This window comes from Coenobita brevimanus, chromosome 84 (genome assembly GCF_032717465.1).
Source record: "Coenobita brevimanus isolate Jiangsu-jjx chromosome 84, ASM3271746v2, whole genome shotgun sequence".
Taxonomy (NCBI): Eukaryota; Metazoa; Arthropoda; class Malacostraca; order Decapoda; family Coenobitidae; genus Coenobita; species Coenobita brevimanus.
Genome location: NC_137037.1, coordinates 21415126 through 21430084, shown reverse-complemented (window position 1 = coordinate 21430084; position 14959 = coordinate 21415126).

Sequence of the window (14959 nt, the reverse complement as noted above, 5' to 3'; positions counted from 1 at the left end):
TCCTAAACCCGTCCTGTGCATCACAATGAAGCGCAAAAAATTTCGCCAAATGACTTCCTACACGTCAGTGAAAAGTAAGCGGACACAATCGGAACTATGCAGCAAGCGATCTGTCTGAAGCAGCTTCATTGCTTGCTGGAATCGAAAGTTTCGGCAAACATGTTGGTTATTTCTGTAGGTTTGTCTGTCTGATATCTATAGGTCACAATTTTGCGCCAATTTTTCTTAAAAAAAAAAAAAAAAAAAAAAAACAGTGGGTAGATATCCATAAACCCTGGAAGCCTATTATTTTTCATCGAAATCGGTCAAAGGCTTTGGGCTGCGTGGAGGGCTGAATCCCCTTCGTGGCCGTGGGTCCGAAAATTGTCGGGACCCAGTGGTCAGCCCAGGCACCATTTTCACAAATTTCGAAAAACGATTTTTTTTTCTTATAAAAATGATGAGAAAGTTGTGGCCCACCTGACAATACGATTTTTACCTTCCTAAACCCATACTGTGCTTCACAATAAAGCATGAAAAGTTTCACCAATTGACTGCCTACATACCAGGGGAAACTAAGCAGACAATCGGATCCATCCGGCAGTGCTATACTGCCCACACGCCGGTAGAAACTAAGCAGACACAATAGGATCCATGCGGCAAATGCTCTGCCTTAGGCAGTTTCATGTGTTTGTCCACATGACATTTCCAAAAGTTCTCAATGAATTTAAAGGAAATTTTGTGGAAGGTTGGGCCATGGGCCAAGAATGAAATTAGTAAATTAGGGGGCGGATCTGGATCCGGATCCTATGTATTCTGCACAATATCTCCAAAAGTTCCCAATTAATTTCAATAAAATTTGTAGAAGAGTGGGCCATCGGACAAAGAACAATATAGTAATTTTGGGATGGATCCGGAACCAATGTATTCCACACAATATCTCCATGGATCCGGATTCGAATCCTTTTTAATGGCAAAGACATTGGCGAAGGTATTCGATCCCTGAGTGCTTTCTAGTTTTCTTTGTTATTGGTGGTAGCATTGGCTGGATCTAGTTTTGTTTAATACTACTGTACACGGCAGTTTTTTGCAATTATTTTGTTATTTCACTGGACAGCAGTGGTTGTAGCTACGTTTGTTTGCTGTTACCCTGCATAGCAGTGGTTATAGCTAGTTGAGAATGCTGGTTCTATTTTTTTTTCTTTTGATGTTTACTAGTTGTGGCACTTTCTGAGAATATTACTGATAAATTTGTTGGAGTTGGGCTAGGAGATTTTTTTGTATGTTTTATTATCACCTTAAAGACAGAGTTAACTGTCAGATAAACTGTTTCGTCGACCCTATAGATAGTCTTGCCGGTAGAATCGAAATAGGTGTAAGTTAAAATCCGGGTAAACATGCGAAAAAAATCTCTGAATGGCTTAGAATTCTGCTGCACAAACTAATGGGAGGAGGGGAAGAGCAAAACAATGTGGAGGATATTGATGAGTGGCAGAAATGACAGGGTTGGCGGTGATGCTGGGAAAGTGTACTATAGGGCATATTGCGAAGATGAGTACTGAGGGTTTATCCAGTAAGGGCGTGCTGATATTATACGAATACTTCAAAACATTGTTCATACGGAATAACAACTGCAACCACAGCAAAGTATTATTATGGTATTGCTCTCATATACCTGGCCTCTCATTACACAGGTAAAAGAGACGTCTTCGAGCCCAGGAGGGTTAATATTAATTAGTGACGAAGCTTGTGCAATATGTATTTCAAGTCTTCAGTTGACTAATACCATGCCAATATACGATGACACCCATTTCATTTTATTGCTTTTGCCATCGCACAAATACATCAAAAAGCCTTCCTTCAGTATCGTGAGGTTGGAAACATCTTTTCACTGCTCCATTAGCACTGTGACCGTTAGTCCTCCGTCTGCTTTCCGCCAGCTGACTTTGTTAACGTTCTGGTTGCAATGGGTATTCTTTAGCAAAGTAAAGTGGTACGTAATTCTTTACCACGAATTTAATAGAGTGGGTTTGTAATTTCATTGCTACAGTGGGTATCTCCAACAGAGTTCAGCATAATCATATGACTTAGCCACAGTAAAAAGCAAAGTACGTATTTCGCTGTGAATGGCGTATTGTTAAGCCTTCAGTAAGATCAGAGGGACTGAAATGAGACAATCATGGCATCAGCCCCAATAAACTGAATGATAATCGCCTTCTCCAAAGCATAGAATCAGCTTGAATATTTCAATTTTTTCCCCACCCCACATCCGAAAACAGTTTTTATTATTATTATTATTTTTTTATGCGAGGAAGAAGAAGCAAAAGGCTAGGAGCCCGCAAAACAGTTCCTTCCAAGAAGAAAACAAAAACAGTACAAAAGAGAGTCAAATTCAAGATCCGTTCATTTCGAGATGCCTGGACACACTGTGTTTGAAAGACTGGAGATCATAGGAAATTGGAAATAAAGAGGGAGACAGTCCCAGAGTTGACCTGTTGCATCAATAAAAGATTGGGAGTAACGATTAACTCTTGCGTTGTAGAGTTGAGCAGAAAAGGAATGAGAATTTGTTGCTAGATGGGTGTGTACCGTCGTACATGTGGAAGGATGCAAGCAGACAGTTCAGAGGGGCAGTGGCCACTGACGTAGCGATAAAAAAGAGATAAAGAGATAACAGTGCAGCGAAGAGACACAGGTTGAAGGCAGCCAGTAAAAGAAGGAAAGTTAATGAGACGAAAAGCCTTTGACTCCACCCTATTGAGAAGAGCTGTATGTGGGGAGCCTCCCCACACGTGAGAGTTGTACTCTACACAGGGGAGGATAAAACCCGTCTATAAAGTCAGCAACTGTGCAGGGGTAAAGCACACCTAATCTCTTGGAAGCAGATTTTACCATCCATCCATCCATCCATCATCCAATCCTACATTGCCCCAAGAGGAGCGTAGGACCCGGGGCTAGGCAGTTGGTCTCGACATTTAAGATGAGAGTGATCAGCCTCACTCATCCCTGAGTGGCATTACATGAGCAATAAACCCCAACCACCCCTTGGATATAAACCTTCACTGGCTCAATACGACTGGAGCGCAATAATTACCCACTAAACCACCAGGTGCCAAAATTTGGTTATATGGTTACCACCCAGCGTAGTAAATGGTTTCCTGGTGTACAGGAAACCATTTAGCTTGTCACTCAGTGTAGAGTCACCCACAGGCAGAAGGAAAAGGAAAGAATGAAGGAAAGAAAGACAGAAGAGGGAGTGTAAAGTCACCTGTAAGCAGCAGATTTTACAAGAGATGTAATATGATCTTTCCAAGATAAATCCCGAGTGAATGAAACCCCAAGCATGTTCAAGGATGATGCAGGATTGAGTTGGATATTATTAAATAATAGTGGGTACTTCTGTGGAAGATTTTGTCAGGTTGAGAGGTGTGACGACTGAGTCTGATTCATTAAAAACAAGATTATTCTTACCCCAGACAGAGATACGAAGCAAGTCAGACATTAGGTGTGCCATAGCCTCATCCCTTTTTCGTTGAAGTAACTGCTGATTTAGATTTTGCAGGAACCAAATGGAAAGGTGAAGGGTTGAATCATCAGAGTACGAGTGGATAGAGTTAGATGTAAAGCTTAGAAGATCATTGAAGAACAAAAGATAGAGAGGTGGTGATAGGATAGGGCCCTGAGGAACACCAGTGTTGATAGGACCAGGAGAAGAACGATGGCCGTCTACAACAGCGGCTATAGAACGACCAGAAAGGAAGCTGTAGATGGATGTACAGATAAAAGGATAGAAACAGTAAGCGGGCAGTTTGGAATTTTAAGGTTTATGCCAAAGTCGATCGAAAGCCTTTAAGATGTCAAGTGCAATGGCAAAGCTTTCGCCAAAGTCTCGAAAGGAGGATGACCAGGAGTCTCAAAGGTAGGTGAGAAGATCGCAAGTGGAGCATCCCTGACGGAACCCATGCGGACAATCAGCAAGAAGGTTGTGATAAGAAAGATGCTTTAAAATTTTTCTGTTGAGAACAAACTCGAAAACCTTTGAGACACAGAATGTTAAAGGAATTGGACGATAATTAGAGGGTTGGGAATGGTCACCCTTCTTTGGGACTGGCTGAATGAGACCAATCTTCCAGCAAGAAGGAAAGGTACAAGTTGAATGACAAAGAAGAGTTTACCTAGGCAGGGTGTAAGCACAGAAGCACAATTCTTGAGGACAACAGGAGGGACTCCATCAGGCCCCATATGCCTTGTTAGTATTGAGGCCAGTGATGGCAGAAAATACATCATCTGAAGAAATTTTAATGTCAACCATGAGGAAGTCAGGCAGGGAAAGTGATGGAGGAACGGCACGGAATCGTCTGAGGTGGAATTGGAGGAGAAAGTCTGAGCGAAGAGATCTGCTTTATCTGTAGAAGAAATAGCTACAGAGCCATCAGAGTAGAAAAGAGGGAGGAAGAATGATGAGGTAAAGTTTTTAGAAAGGTTTTTGGCAAGGTGCCAGAAGAAGCGGGAAGAATTTGGGTTGGAGAGTTGAGAGCATTTAGTATGGATGAAATTGTTTTTAGCAGAGAGAACAGACTTAGCACGATTCCAGGCAGAAACATAAAAAAGATGTGATTCAATGATGGGTTGGCTCTGGTATCTTTTATAGGCCCTCTCCTTGTTGCTGACAGCATTAAAACAAGCGTGATTAAAACAAGGCTTTCTTGCATTAGTTAGAGAATATGAGATGATATGAGAAACGAATGCCCGAGAGAATAACCTCCATAATGCACATGGCACACTCAGATGGCTTCCGGCCATGGAAGCAATAATCATTCCAGGGAAAATCAAAGAAGTACTGCCTGAGGGCCTCCCAATCCGCAGCTCCAAAGTGCCACGGTCGACGTTTCTTTGAGGGGTCCACAGGCCGTATCAGAGCGATAGGACAGATTAAGGTAATAAGGTTGTGATTGGAGGAGCCGACTGGAGAGAAAAGATTGACAGTGTCAGCAGAAGGATTAGTTGTCAGGAAGAGGTCAAGTACAATATGTTGGAGCTCTCCCCAAGGCGGTCAGGGATACGGGTAGGGTGTTGTACAAGCTGCTCTAGGTCATTAAGGATAGAAAGGATGTAGGCTTGTTCACCAGGTGGATCAGTGAAAGGAGAGGAGAGCCAAACGTGGTGGTGAACATTGAAATCTCCTAGAATGGAGATCTCAGAGAAAGGAGAAATGGATAGAATGTTTTCCGTCCTAGAAGTAAGATAGTCGAAGAATTTTTGACAGTAGAATTAGGGAATAAGCAAACAGCGGAGATATATTTAGTCAGAGAATGAGAGGAGAGCCGAAGCCAGAGAGTTGAGAATTCAGAAGAATCAAGTTCAGGAACACGAGAGTAAGATAAATCGTTGCATACATATAATCAGAGCAGGAGTCTCAACACTTGTTGATTGCAGGCTTCCATTAGGAAATCAATACGTCTCTCTCTCTCTCTCTCTCTCTCTCTCTCTCTCTCTCTCTCTCTCTCTCTCTCTCCTATACTGAACTCTGCCTTTGTGCTCTCATAATTATGGGCATGCAGAACGTCATCTAGTTACCCACACACACACTGGTTTCTGGCCAGCTGTTTAATGAAGGAGTTAACGGGTACTATTAGCCTTTCACATATGGTAGAGACTTTACAGTGCGTACATAGAAACAGGGATGTGTCATGTCTCCATGGTTGTTCAATCTGCACATGGATGGGGTAATAAAAGAGGTACAAGGTAGGGTAGTGGATTTTGGAGTGGCCCTGGTGAGAGAGGATAGTGTTTGGAAACTCCCTGTACTGTTGTTTGCAGATGATACTGTGTTGTTCAGTGAAGACGAAGGGAAGCTGCAAGGCTTGGTGGATGAGTTTGGGAGAGTGTGTAAGAAACGAAATCTAAAGGTGAATGTAGGGAAGAGTAAATTGATGGTCTTTGAGAAAGGTGAAGTCAGTGAATGTACAGCGAGGCTAGATGGTGAGGAATTGGAAAATGTGAGTACGTTTAAGTACTTGGGTAGTGTGATGAGTAAGGATGGAGGTTTGGAGGGTGAAGTGCTTGAAAGGGTACAGCAGGGAAGAAAGGTTGCTGGTTCTTTCAAAGCAGTGATAAGAAACAGGGAAGTGAGCATGGAAGTGAAAAAGTTACTACATGACAGTATTGTGATACCAACTCTAACGTACGGAAGTGAAGCTTGGACGTTGTTGGAAGGACACAAGTCAAGAGTGAGAGCAGTGGAAATGAGTTATTTAAGAGGAGCCTGTGGAGTCACATGGAGAGACAGGCTGACGAATGAGGATATAAAGGAGCATTGTGGTGTTGATGTGGATGTGATAGGAAGCGTTATGAGGAACACACTGAAGTGGTTTGGCCATGTGGAGAGGATGGAGGGTGAAAGACTGACGAAGAGAGTGTATGTGAGTGAGGTGGAGGGGGGAAGAGGGAAGGGGAGGCCGAGGATGAGATGGAGGGATGGGGTGGAGAGGTATATGAGAGAGGGGGGTGTGAGTTGGGAGCAGGGCAGTGAAATGGCGGGGGACAGGGCGACTTGGAGGCGATTTGTTTGCGGCCACCCCAAACGGGATTGAGGCGTCTGGCAATAGATAGATAGATAGACAGAATATCCTTACACAGGTTATTGAAATTGTTACAGTGAGCGGCGTTTCTATTCGCATGGTTTTCATGGACAAGTATTTCTCAGGGTAGAATGAATTTCTCACATTACATAGGTTTCGACTGTTTGTTTTGTTAGTGATAACAGGAGGCATACACATAAAGAAAACAATAGCAAATGATATTTCACAATAACAGCATCTGAAGCATCGTCATTATTCTGTGTAGGATTCGAACCCACCTCGCCACCGACGGTGTAAATGAAGTGTGGTTGTCCCGTAATTATGACCTTTTTCTTTTCAGATCCACAGTGTGAGTAGTAATGAATATAAACTTTTCCGGTCACGATGGTTGATCTGCTGTTTATATATTGTTTTGTAGGAAGTAGACTCTAGCACCAGTCGAACAGGGCGATACTCCCGAGGTGGATGGCAAGCTGGTGACAGTGAAAGCTGGAGCTCCCATTTCACCACTCCTCAGGACCTGCTCCTGACCATCTCCCTTTACTTTCAGTGTTTTCATTAACACAGAGAGTAGGCCAGCATACCTCTACCTACAACTGTCTACACCACTCTCGAGCACCACTTTAGATACACATTAGACATCACATCAATTTCTATCCTCCCTTTGCAATGGCTGCAGCAGTATTATCAGCAAATAGGGTGGCACCTCGGCCTGCGACCACCGGCAGGGTGTGGCTGGCGCCACAGAGTCCTCTTGGTAGCAGTCAAGCAACTGTGCCGACAGCGGTTATTGCAGACACTAATCAGGCTTGTCAGTGGAGAAATGCGAATTTGGCTTTAAATTTCACAAACATACGTGTTCTTAGTATCAATCTGAATGATGTTCACTTTTCCTCATATCTTTATCCCTCAATCCCTACTCCTCACAGAAACCCAAATCTCTCCCTCTACTGACATATACTCATTTAGTTTTCCTTGTTTCCATCTACTAACGAACTTCCGTAACAAGGGTAGCACCTGTTGCTATATCAAATCAGAATTAGCAGTTAACACTATTTTAAACTTCACTTCAACTAACTTTGATTGTTCGTTATACAAACTAAATTACCTAAATATTACCAGGAATATATGTTTAGTTTATCATACCCACAAGGCGTCTTTAGATCCCAGCGTATTTGACTCCATGTACACACAGTTGACCTACCTTAACCTCACCCTTACCACTGAAAATACCGTTTTGGTTTATTTTAACGTCCATAATGTTGAATGGTTATTGCATTCTGCCAAGACTGTCTAGAATGGTAACCATTTGAAGAACTGTTTAATCCCACAAAATTGGAAAAAAAAAAAAACTAGTATTCCAGATAATCCTGACCATAACGCCTGCCTCTTGGGCCTATTTCTGATAAATAATCAAGATCAATAAAGGATAGAAGTACTGCCATGACTTAGATCCTCCGACCACAATCTCATCAAGCCTCATTAGTCAGTTGCCCCACACCACCACATTCTCAACCTGTCAGGGTGACCAGATGGCACTTTTCATTGGGCAGACTGATGGATTTAACAATTATCATGTTGATATTCCATAGCAGTCATTCTTCTCCACTGACATCAGTTCTGCCCAGTCCAACATTAATGACTTTATACAAGCTGGCATGGAACTGTTCATACCCAGTCAACAGTTTACTTAGAGATCAAACTCCCCAAAACGTTTGACAGCAATTGTGCCAGAGCAACGATTCAAAAGTCCTTGGCATATAACTTTTACTTTAAAAAATAAATAAATAACAATCCTTCAGTCAATAAAAATTGCCAGAAATCATGCAGTAGCAGTAATAAATCTCGCTAAATCAAATTTTCTACACAGACAAACATCAAAACCATTGAATACTCCTAATGACAACAGAATACTTTGGTGAGCTCTCAGTTCCTTCAATAATAACTTTAACAAGTCATCGGCCATTCCTCCCCAAAAATGTTCAGATGGTATCACTATAAATGACCTGCATGGAAAAGCAAACATCCTTGCCAGTACGTTTGCCAGAAATTCTACCTAACAGGAAGTCAGTCAGAACATCCCTGTACTAGAACTTGACTCTCCAGAAATTGTTCCACTTAAGATACACACCAGATCCGTTAATCCATCTTAGACAATTTACCAGCCACCAACGAGGTCAAGATGGAATTCCTCCAATTGTTTTGCAAAAGTGCTTCCGAGAACTTGTTCCTGTTATAGCTAAATTATTCAGACTGTGGGTACGTACTTCTTCATTCCCTAATTCTTAGAAAGAAGCCACCATCCACACAGTTCGGAAAAAGGAAGTTCCTCTGACCCCTCTGATTAGCTGTCACATCTTCTCTTGTGTAAAGCATTGAGATTTTAATTAATAAGCACACTGTCAAACATCTTGAATCAAGCTGCTTAATTAGTGACAGACAGTATGGTTTTCATCACGAAATATCCACTGTTGATATTCTCAATCTCTTCACTTATAATATCCATTAATAAACTGACCAACATGGAGAAACCCATTCCACAGCCCTGGATATAACTAAAGTTTTTGACAGAGTGTGGTACCGTTCCCTGCTGTCTAAACTCTCTTGCTATGGCCTATTGTGTTTTGTTCCACAGACTTCCTCATATCTCAGCAAAAGAATAGGAGTTAAAGTAAATGATATACATTCCAATTTCCACTCGGCTGGCGTGTCAGAATGATCAGTCCTGGTCCCAACCCTATTCCTAACTCATATAAATGATCTCTTCTCTATCACCCATAATCCCATTCACTCATGTTCAGACGACACAACATTTCACGTTCATTCGCGCTTGAACACCCATTCACGAAGTTTAATATCTCTAACTCAAAACTCAGTCCAGCAGTCTCCATAAATCAAGACTTATCTGATATCATTGAATGGGAACAAAATAACATTGCAACGTTTAACTCTAGGTAAACCAAATATATACAGTACAGTTTACTAATAGACACATGTTGAATGATTCCTATATTACCCTCAGTGCCACTATAATATTCCTATCTGTAAAAGTACTGAAAATATCTGTGTTTCATTTAACACTGCCCCCAGCTAGACCTCTCATGATAGTCGCTTGCTAAAACTGCTTCCAAGTAACTTTGATTATTATACAGAATCAATAGATTTAACATTGACGAGCAGTTGGTTGTAATTTACAAGTCATGTACGCTCTCAGCTGGAATAATGCTCACCCTTGTGGAGTGCATATGGAGAGATTGCACTAAAACAACTGGACATACTTCAGAACAAAGCTGTAAGAATGATTAATAGCCCTGCAATTCCAGATGAACGTCCACCCCTACAAGTAAGAAGGAATGTTGTCTTCCATACATTATTTTACAGGTACTTTCATGACAAATGCTCAGACGAAGTTGCACCTATATATATATATATATATATATATATATATATATATATATATATATATATATATATATATATATATATATATATATATATTATATAGAGAGAGAGAGAGAGAGAGAGAGAGAGAGAGAGAGAGAGAGAGAGAGAGAGAGAGAGAGAATTTCTTTCCTTCCAAATGAAATTGAATAAAAAAGAGAGCCATATTCAAGATTCAATATTTGGGGGAAGCCTGTACACAGTGATTTTAAAAAGACGGGTTAACACTGGAAGAGTCAATATTTATCAGTCATAACATTTGTAGTGGACAGGATTTTTATTGGTGTGACCGGTTATTGAATCACTGGGCACACGCGAACTCGTTTGTCTTTGTGTTAACACTATAACTCACATCGTTGATACATTTAAACCAAAGTGGTTGAAGGGGTTGAGAGTCAAACAAGGGGTAGACCCATTATTTTTAAAAATAAATTTACAGATTTCTGCATTACAGTTTTTGTCCGATTTAGACCAAACGTAATGGAACCCCGTCAGTGTTACGCAATCATGAAGGGATTGGATTTTAAGAACAATCAAATGAAACGTCGAAGTCATAAGAAAAAGAATCAAATTTTCGACCCTATTTTTCAAATAGTTATCACTTCATTTTCTCCAAACTTCCTGGAAGCACTAAGGGTGACCCAGAAATTAAGAGATCCAGTTTTGAGAATAATAGGTAAAAGAAAAAGTCACAGGGGAAGGTCAGTTTGCCCTTTGTGGAAGATATGACGGTCAAGCAAGAATGAAATAATTCAGTTTTAGAATAATCCATCGAAGCTCAGTGTTACAGACAAGGCGAAGCGTTTTGCATTGATATTAATTATTAGCAGCACATGTTGCACGCCTGAGTGTTCGTTGTAGTCTATTCCTTCGACCTCTTTTGGAAGGCACACCACTTTTATGAGTTTTTTTTTTTTTTTTTAACCATTACAACCCAGCCGTATTCATATTTTCATTTCAAGGGAGACTTCTCTTACGGTTGAGGTTACTCAGTCTCTATTATGTGGCGGAATATACCTCCGATCTTTCTCTCACCACCTTCTACCCCCATCTCTTCTCTCTTTCCATCCTATACTCATTTCTTCCCTCCCCTTCCTTCCACCCCTACCCCACCTCCCACCAGACGCCCAGGTGATCCGCCTAGGGTCGCATGGATTCAATATTGCTGACTGGCGCGACACACGCGTGTATGTGACAGCCGGGGAAGGTGGAGGACGGGGAACAGGGAGGTGGAAACGAAGAGAATATGAGAGGAAACGAAAGGTGCGAGGATGGAGGATGAGTTAAGGATGAAAGAAAAAGTGCTTATAGAAGTAAAAATAAGGATGAAAGGAATACAAATGTACACACCATCAAAAGTGTACCGCAAAGGAGGGATCAAATAATGTACGATCGATAAAGCTCTTGAGATCATTTGAAGAAGATTGTATTTTCGTATCATTGTTGATACATTAGTATAATCTTGTGGATAAGATCGAAAATGTCACTGACAGCTAACTTTGTGCACCATCATGATAACAGGGCAGAGAATACCAGGCATTTAACAGCAAATATCGTCCTCAGTGTCATTTTTACTTTTGTGATTGAGTGTACAGGCATGGAGGAAGAATAATGTAAGGAAGTATTAAAAGGTTACGATGGAGAATAGAAAAGTGATGAAAGGTGGGGCAAAGATGAAGCATAATGGATGGAGAGTACGATATGTACAGAAGGTGAGGTAACTATGAAACATAATGGATGGAGAGTGCGATATCTATAGATTATGGGTGAGGGTGAAGGATGAGTTATGGATGAAGGATGAGGTACAAATGGAGGTGCGAATGGAGAATGAGGTAGGTATGGAGGGTGAGGTATGGCTGAATACTTAAGGATGGGATGTGAAGTACGAACAGAGTGTGAAATAAGCATATATAAACAGTGATGGAGGATGAAGTGTAGACAGAGTAACAATGATGATGGGTGTGGTCAAGAAGGAGGGAGTATGAGGTATAGTAAAAGGATGGGGAACTGATGGAGGATGAGGTGAGGACAGATTGTCAGGCAAGGATGGAGGATGAGATGTGAGTGAAGGATAATTGTGGATGGAGGTGAGGGATGGATGATAACACGGGAATAAAGTATGAAGTAAAGAAGAAAAATTATGGAGGGAGGATGATGTATGGCTGGAACAAGATATAGGGGTTTTGTAGGTTTCTCTAACCATACACGGTTCCCTTTAATATGATAAGTCAGAATGGATAGTGACGAACATGCCCTAAGCATGAAAAAAGACTCACTGAAATAATGGACCAACTTATGCCAATAATTGGACAAGAGGGAATGAAAATAAGGGAATAAACATCGGAAAACAACCGATGCGGAAAACAGATGGAAATTAGGAAAAAGAAACACGTCTGGAACGCTTATGGAAATCATACTGTGTTCAGAAAAGGTATTTTCAGTAATGGAAAAAAAAAAGAACCAAACATTATATAATAAACAATTACATCCCTTCCTGTGTTATTCCTCCAGTACTTCGCACTGTTTCTCTCCGTTTGTCACATTTTCATAATCCGGATAAAAACCTCGCTGCAATGAATATCGAGCGAAGCATGTTTGGATGCAAATGTAAAATTATTCGCACTTGCACATGAAAACGGTACGTTGCTAGTATATAATTGATTATCATATTATCGGCATCAGCGTTGGCACTCGCATTGCTAGATGGTGATGATGATGATGATGATGATGACGATGATGATGATAATAATAATAGTAGTAGTAGCAGTAATAATACTAATAATAGTACCAACAACAACAGCAACAACAACAACAACAACAACAACAACAACAACAACAATAATAATAATAATAATAATAATAATAATAATAATCCACCCATCCATACATTATCCAATCCTACCTGTACGTTGCCCCAAGAGAGTAGGAGCTCGGGGCTACGCAATTTGGTCCTGACATTTAAGTTGAGAGTGACCAGCCTTACTCATCCCTGAGTGGTATTACGTGAGAAATAAACCCCAACCATCCCTTGGATATAAACCTTCACCGGCTCAATCCGATTAGAGTGCAGTAATTATACTCACTAAACCACCAGGCGCCATAATTTGGTTATATGGTTACCACGCAGCGTAGTAAATGGTTTCCTGGTATATAGGAAACCATTTGGCTTGTCACTCAATGTAGAATCGTCCATAGGCAGATGGAAGAGGCAAGAATGAAGGGGAAAAAAAGACAGAAGAGGGAGTGGAAAGTCACCCGTAGGCAGAAGGAAGAGAGAAGAATGAAGGAAAGAAAGACAAAAGAGGAAGGAAAGTAAGAAGGAAGGAGGAGAGGAAAGCGTAGACACCCGAAAGCAGTACTACATCGAGTAAGTGGATGGTAATAATTAGAAGACCATTACTGTCAGAAACCGTTACTGACCTCCATCTATAAGAAAACCCTTTTTTTTTTTTTTTTAATAAATTAAAAACCACTGGATAAAGTGCCACCAGAAAGTATTCAGGCCTGGTCCAGCGCCAGACAAAATTTTTAAGGCCAAGAAGCGCCATAATTATGTTTTGGCTTTTCCTATAGGGAAGAGAAATTGAAAAGTGAGGTGTCCGAAGCATCATAATGTCACACATGACTGGCCTTCCAATGTTTCCTATACAAATGTTTGGAAAATAATTGTATCACGTTTATCCATGATTTTGTATCTATAATAATTTTGGAGTAAATCGAGTTTGATTTATTTTTGTACATTTTTTAATCTTTGACCTAGAAAAGTAGGGCAAGGTTACTGAAACTTTTTTTTTTAATTACTCAAAAACCGTTGGTCAAACTGCCACCAAAAAGTATTCAGACCTGGTCTAAGACCAGACAAAACTTCTAGGGGGAAGAAGTACCTTATTTATGTTCCGATTTTTCCTGTATGGAAAAGCAATTGAAAAGTGGGGTGTCCGAAATATCGTAAAGCCAAGCATGAATGATATTTCTTTTTTTTTTTCATTCAGATGTTAGGACTATTTTATCGTGGCATTTCTTTTCATGCTCATGTATCTACAATTGGTTTGGAATAAATTATGGATGAAAATTCATGATTTTTGGATATTTTCTGATCTGAGACCTTAAAAAGTAGGTCAAGGTACACAGAACCATTGTTATAGGATCATGGTGCTGTACATCCTCAATTAGTATGCTGAAAAAATGGTGACGAATTGTGATGGAATAATAATAATAATAATAATGATGATGATGTTGATGATGATGATGATAATGATGATAATAATAATAATAATAATAATAATAATAATAATAATAATAATATTAATGACAACTGAAAATTCTTGAATTGTGTGGCGCCCTAAACATCATATTGCCATGCATGAATGACTTTCAATTCTTTCCACACCCGGACCTGTCATATTGAAAAAGTGGTCAAGGCCACTGAAACTGGTCAGTGTAATAAGGTTATGATGCCGTACATTCTCATTAAGAATGATGAAAACTGAAGTTGAAGGGTGACAGAATATTAATACTACAAATACTGACAAAAATTAAGATATCCATTATCACAATTACCATAATCCAATCATGTGGTGCCCCATCAGGAATGCTGGAGCCCGGGGCAAGGCATGTTGGTCCTGACATTTAGGATTAGAGTGACCAGCCTCGGTCATCCCTGAGTGGCATTATGGGAGCAATAAACCCAACCAGCCCTTGGATACAAACCTGCACCAGTCCAATAGGATTTGTGCTCTTTCATTACCCACTAAGCCACCAGGTGCCATAATTTGGTTATATGGTCACCACCCAGAGTCGCAAATGGTTTCCTGGTGTACAGGAAAGTTTCCATTTTTTGTCACTCAGTGCAGAGTCACCTACAGACAGAAGGAAGAAGAAAGAAAGAAGAAAAGAATGACAGAAGAGGAAGGAAGGAAAGAAGGAAGGCAGAGAGAAAAGAGCAGTCGCCTACGAAC